The sequence below is a fragment of the Diabrotica virgifera genome, chromosome 8 (assembly GCF_917563875.1).
Source record: "Diabrotica virgifera virgifera chromosome 8, PGI_DIABVI_V3a".
In the NCBI taxonomy this organism is placed as follows: Eukaryota; Metazoa; Arthropoda; class Insecta; order Coleoptera; family Chrysomelidae; genus Diabrotica; species Diabrotica virgifera.
The window spans coordinates 29,860,520-29,867,043 of NC_065450.1; the positions used below are offsets into that span (position 1 = coordinate 29,860,520).

General features: G+C 35.0%; 1 long non-coding RNA gene across 1 annotated transcript; it reads left to right on the forward strand.

The window, feature by feature from the left end:
* The first annotated feature begins 2,228 nt into the window (after nucleotides 1-2,228).
* On the forward strand, nucleotides 2,229-5,332 carry LOC126889857 (uncharacterized). The gene is made up of 2 exons (XR_007700195.1): nucleotides 2,229-3,303; nucleotides 3,433-5,332. It is a non-coding gene; the product is annotated as an uncharacterized LOC126889857 (long non-coding RNA).
* Nucleotides 5,333-6,524: the final 1,192 nt, after the last annotated feature.

Below are 6,524 nucleotides of genomic sequence, written 5' to 3' on the forward strand. Positions count from 1 at the left end.
AGGCACCAGGATTCGACCTCATAACGGGTAAGGTCCTTCAGGAACTAACCGATGATTGTTACAGAATAATCACTATGATCTTTAATGCTATGTTAAGTCTGCACTACTTCCCGTTGCAATGGAAAGTGGCACAGATTATACTAATTCAAAAACCTGGAAAAGATCCAAAAGATGTCAACTCATACCGACCGATAAGTCTGCTCCCAGTCATCTCTAAGGTGTTTGAAAAACTTTTGTTAAGAAAAATAAAACCAATATTAGAAGAGAAGAGTCTCATACCTGACCATCAATTCGGATTTCGTAATCAACATAGTACAATAGAACAAGTTCACAGACTGTACACAACAATAAGAACTAGTCTCGAAAACAATCAATACTGCACTGCAGCCTTTTTAGACGCCTCTCAAGCTTTTGACAAGGTGTGGCACACAGGACTTCTGTACAAATTAAAGAAAAACCTACCTTACACTTACTTCAAACTGCTTCAATCATACCTTACAGAAAGGAGATATCTGGTAAAATATAGTGAAGCCTATACAAAACTCTACCCCATTCTATCTGGTGTACCTCAGGGTAGTGTGCTCGGACCGATCCTATACCTAATATATACGGCTGACTTGCCAACAAGCAATAACGACCTAACACTTGCAACATTCGCAGATGATACTGCTTTCCTGGCCTCTCATGGTAATCCAATAATAGCATCAGAGAGACTGCAACTACATCTGAACAAAACAAATGAATGGCTTAAACTCTGGAGAATTAGAGTAAACCCCTCAAAATCCACACACATTACATTCACTCTAAGAAGAGGTACATGTCCAGAACTTAATCTCGATGGACATCCTTTACCTCAAAAGGATGACGTAAAATATCTAGGTATTCACCTTGACAAACGACTAACTTGGACCAAACATATATGGACGAAAAGACTTCAACTGGGAATTGTATACAGAAAACTTTACTGGATGTTGGGAAAACTCTCACTTATCGATCGATAACAAGCTGCTTATATACAAAACAATAATAAAACCCATTTGGACATATGGTTCGCAGCTCTGGGGATCAGCTAGCAAATCTAATATTATGAAAATACAAAGATTTCAATCCAAAACTCTAAGAACAATCGCTAATGCCCCTTGGTACATCCATAATGACGCAATACATAGAGATCTTCAGGTACTATCAGTCTCCGAAGAGTGCAAAAAATCTTCTGAACAATATCAAAATAGGTTGCGGGTACATCCAAACACCCTGGCACACAATCTTCTCAACAAGCAACAAGCGAAGAGATTGAAGCGATATGACCCCTTGGACCTACCTAACCGATCCTGACAGAGCCTACAGCAGAGGAAGCTACGCCTTCAACAGCGTCCAGCCATTGTGTTCTGTGCCAGTTTTAGTTTTAGTTTTCGTGCTCGCGTATCAGTGTATGTGCGCATCTCACCGGTAAACAAGGTAATGTGTGTGTGTCGTGATGCTTTGGTCACTGGACCTTACATCTCTCTGCCATTGTAAAGACAAACAATTTTACTTATTGTTTTCATTGTAAAACAGATTGTAAAAAAACTTGGATGTTAATAAAAAAAAAACAAATCTCTAAACATATTTACGAGTTATGAAATAAAATAACGTACAATTCCAACTGAAATAAAAAAATTTGAATTTAAAAAATTTTAAGCCATGACGTTTTTCTTTGACCTGACCCACTTCTTCCGTCTACCTTGCCTTGTATTTTTAAATGGAGTATATTTTATCTCTCTGGGTGTCGCATAACATGGCCAAAATAACATGTCCAAGCCCTGCATACATATTTTTAGAAAATATTCATCGCCAGAACTCAGTGTTTCAAGCATTAACTTCTCCCATTTATTCCTTAAAGATAGCAGAGTTGGAAGTAAGTACCCATAATAGACATATTCTTCTTGCAGAACATCGAGCGTTGTAGCGAGAGGTTTCAAGACCATACAGTACCCCTAATAGCACACGACGTCCTTTGGACGTCCAAAATAGGTCCATTTTTGGTCCTTACGTCCATGGACTATAAACGGACGTCCTTTGGACGTCCCATGTTGGACGTTCTTCGGAAGGAATAAAATGGACGTCCTTTGGACGTCCGACGTTGGACGTCCTTCGGACGGAATAAATATGGACGTCCTTTGGACGTCCGACGTTGAACGTCCTTTGGACGTCCATACTGAACGTTTATTTATTACTGACGTTTATGAACGCTTATATATTTTATATTGGACACATTATTACGGGATCAAATAGCAAAATAATTCAATAAAATATTAACTTACGCGTTAACTTTACGTTAATGAAATACAGTCAAACCTGTCAGTAACGGCCACTAAAATGAAAGAACTATTGGCTGATATAGAAAGGTGGCCGTTATTGCCAGTTTTTGTAGTCTAGATATACAGTAAAACTTGTGTTACTGGCCACCTGATAAAATCGGCCACCTGTACTAACGGCCAGTTTAAAAATTCCCCAAGCCAATTATATCTAGACTACAAAAACTGGCAATACCGGTCACCTTTCTATATCGGCCAATAGCTTTTTCATTTTTAGTGGCCGTTACTGACAGGTTTTACTGTAATTGGTTTGGGGAATTTTTAAACTGGCCGTTAGTACAGGTGGCCGGTGTTTGCAGGGGGCCGGTAACACAGGTTTTACTGTAGTTTAAATCGAAAAGATTAAATCTTAATTCAAAATTGTATATACAATTATTACAATTATAAACTATAATATATAGTTTAATATCCAAAACATGTTTTTGATTTTATGTAATGTAATGAAAATCTTATTTGTAAATTATTGGTTACAAATGTTTAACAATAGGAAATATTCAAGAATAAATAAAATAAAAGTTTAATCCTAACAACACAAAACATTCCAGGAATGTAGGTACTACCGTTCTATTCCGTGAACATCTATCTGATTAAATTATGGGTGGAAAGTTACCACAAGATATTCTATGAACATAGTACAATGTCTTCCTGGAGGGGTAAAATTTTCCATTACAAGATTTTAAGAGAGGCCATTTACTATTCAATTTGCGTTCATTTTCAAATTTGCCGCGCGAGTATCTATGTAGCGTCGCGTGGTCATTGGTCATCAAGTCATCAATTATTTCATTTTCATCATAAGATAACCTAAAAATTTAGTAAAAATTTTGATTGGAAAAAAATGCATCGATAAGGGGGTGAAAAATGGAAATTAGTGGCTTTTTTTTGCTGTACTCAACTGTACTGTTTAGTATGCTAGTTTTGGCTATGGCTGGATCTCTTAAACAATTATGTAAGTATTATAAAATCCGTTTTCAATTTTCTTTATGAAACGAATCATTTATGCATGTATTACCTGTAAATATTTTGATTTTTAATTGTAAAGAATAGAAAAATTACCGTTCATTTTAATTTTTTTTAGAATCAGCTGAAAGTGGTCTACAAAAAACCAGATATAACCAAAATAAAGATATAAAAAGTGTATTGGCTAATTGGAAGAAACTCAACATTGTCCGTGCATAATAAGTTATTACTTTATAAACAAATATTAAGACCTAGGAATGGAACCTGGATATAATCATCAAGAAGATAGCAGGAATCCCGACAAACAACTTAAATAAGTACAAGAATATTGAGGAAATCCAGCTCCTCGATACTACTGGGCAAACTAGAAGATTGAAGAGGACAAAGCCTTTTGAACTAGTTTGAGTGATAGGTGATAGTGAAAAGCAGAGCATAGTGCGTGATGTGGCTGTGTATGTTAGAATAGTGCACGATCTTGATAGATTAGATAAGAGACGCTATCGGGTAAGCTCTTCATTTTAAGAAACAGTAGTAATTTAGGTTAAATTAAAATTGCTCATTGGTCAGTTATGACCAGATTGCTTTTTTTATGTTTGGCAAAAAGGGCGTAAGTCAGAATTGCACATTGCTAATGTTTTGATGATTTCTGGACCAGCAAAAAACTGTTGTAGACGTAAACTGTATGTACCAATAAAAAGAGCCGATTTTTCTGGTCCAGAAATCATCAAAACATTATCGATGTGCATTTCTGACTCAAGCCCTTTTTCCCAAACATCAGAGAATTGTAATGTACAAATTCTCCTATCTGATTTTTCATGAATTTTGTAGGAGACGAAAAACCATTTTTAGGATCATCTCCTGCTTTCACATGTAAATTTTGACATGTCTTGTAGTAAATAGATAGTTGAATTTACTACAAAACATGTCAAAAAATATATGAAAACAGGAGGTGACCATAAAAAAAGTTTTTAGTCTCTCTTAAAAAACTCATGAAAAAACAAATCGGAGGTATGTCACATCAGTGACTGTATCCAGGGAATGTCTAAAAAATATACTTTGATGTCCCAAGAACCAAATATAACCTTTATATATATATATATATATATATATATATATATATATATACAGGGTGTAACAAAAATACAGGTCATAAATTTAATCACATATCCTGGGACCAAAAATAGTTTGATTGGACCTAACTTACCTTAGTACAAATGTGCACAAAAGAAAAGTTACAGCCCTTTGAAGTTATATATTAATAGCACCAAGGGCCTTAGAGGCCCATGGCTTGAAAAGTTTGTTTTTTTCTTCATTTTCACGTTTCTTTATGTACTGAGATCTTCTCTGGCTTGATATGTGATTTTTCTCCATTCCTTCCTCTTATTCATTTTTCTTTTCTGACCCTGTAACACCATTCTTTCCAAATCTTTTTCGACCTCTTGCTTCCATCTATTTTCCGGTCTTGCTCTTCTCTTTCTTGAAGCTATAGTGTAGTTTAGTACCCTTTTCGGAGTCCTCGTTTTTGGCATCCTTTCAATGTGACCTCGTGATCTAAGTCTCTGTGCCTTTATCACTCATTTGAAGTTACAAAATGAAAAGTGATTTTTTCCAATGTATCGAAAACAATGTGCTTTTGTGCACGTTTCAATTTAATTATTATTGTAGTACCTACCATTTAAACAACGTTTTAAAAATTTTTTTGCCTCTTATTGCTTTTTCAAAAAGTCAATTTTTATCGAAATATTTTGAATATTTGTCAAATCCACCACATATTTGTATATGGTTAAGTACGATTATGGAGACTTGGTAATAATATGCAAACTTATTTATGCTTTACATTTTTAGGTATATTTTGAACCATATTAAAAAAGAAGCCAGACTCGATAAAACGTGCCTTATCGAAAAAATACAAAGAGGCAAAAAAGTTTTGAAAACACTCTGTTTAACTAATGGTACCTCAGTAATAGTTTAATTGGAACATACACAAACATTTGGGGGGTTTAAAGGAACAAAACCCCCATAAAATTTTTACGTGGACATATTAAAAAAGAAGTCGCAACTCGATAAAAACTGCCTTATCTGAAAAATACTAAGAAACAAAAATATTGAATTTAACTAATGGTACCACAATAATAAAATTGAATTGGAACATACACAAAAGTTTGGGAGGATTTAAGAGATCAAAACCCCCATAAAATTTTTATGGGGTGCACAAATTTCACCATAATTTTTCTTTAAGATATTCCTGCCATAATAATGCCACATGTCACATGTCCATTTTCAATAAAAAATCGCTAATAGTTTTCGATATAATCGAAAAAATCGATTTTCATTTTGTAATTTCAAAGGGCTGTAACTTTTTTTTATGTGCATATTTGTACAAGGTAAGTTAGGTTCATTTGAACTATTTTTGGTCCCAGAATATGTGATTTAATTTATGACCTGTATTTTTGTTACACCCTGTATATACAGCCCATTACGCACCACCTTAAAAATTGGGCATTTTTGATGTCTCGAATTTCCTAAACCTGTTGTTGCATCTAAGTGATTTTTTTATAATGTTCTAGCCTAGGCCCTAGAATATGTTACCTCCTTATGCTTGTCATGCACAGGGAGCTATACTGTAATATATATTATATCACATTACTATAGAGAGCGATATGATATAATATACATATATTACAGCATAGCTCCCTGTGCATGACAAGCTTAAGGAGGTAACCTATAGCCTAGGCTATAATATTATAAAAACATCACTTAGATGGGACAACAGGTTTAGGAAATACGAGACATCAAATATACCCCATATTTAAGGTGGTGCGTTAATTTCTTGGAGAAGTGTATTGTAATTTAATGTAAATAATGTAATATCCAATAATTGTAATTTGATATAAGATGAAATATAAGTTCCTTAAAAAATATATTTTTTATTTCCCACAATACATTCTCCACAGGTCTAAATATCGTCGCTAGACGTCCACCGAATGACCTTCCAGGACGTTAGATGGATGTTCAGCAGCAAGACATTGGACCAAACTGGGACATCCTATGAATGCCCAAATGACGTCCACTGAACGTCCCCTCCGACGTTAGGTGGACCTCCATTGGACGTTTGGCAACTTGGCCTTTGGACCAAAATTGGACGTCCTGTTAAGGTCCAATTCACGTCCCCTAGGACGTCCGATTAAGGTCCAATTTACGTCCGATTAA